This window comes from Mandrillus leucophaeus, unplaced genomic scaffold, assembly GCF_000951045.1.
Source record: "Mandrillus leucophaeus isolate KB7577 unplaced genomic scaffold, Mleu.le_1.0 Scaffold930, whole genome shotgun sequence".
In the NCBI taxonomy this organism is placed as follows: Eukaryota; Metazoa; Chordata; class Mammalia; order Primates; family Cercopithecidae; genus Mandrillus; species Mandrillus leucophaeus.
This window is the reverse complement of record NW_012110142.1, coordinates 580,818-581,218: the sequence shown is the minus strand read 5'-3', so window position 1 is coordinate 581,218 and position 401 is coordinate 580,818.

The window sequence follows — 401 nt, the reverse complement described above, 5'->3', positions numbered from 1 at the left end:
ATGTAATAATGGATAATGCATATATCTGCGATACATAATAACAATGTATAAGAATACATTATTAGTATTCCACATTATTAGTATTCTTAACAAGAATACTAATTCTTAACAAGAGGCTATCAGTTTCGGAAATGTCAAATTTAACAGAATTGGTTTGCCTTGCTGTTTTAAAAAAGATACATTTTGGCTGGGCGTGGTGGCTCACGCCTGGAATCTCAGCACTTTAGGAGGCAGAGCTGGGCAGATCAGGAGATCAGGAGATCGAGACCATCCTGGCTAACACGGTGAAACCCCGTCTCTACTAAAAATACAAAAAATTAACCAGGCGTGGTGGCGGGAGCATGTAGTCCCAGCTACAAGGGAGGCTGAGGCAGGAGAATGGCATGAACCTGGGAGACGGA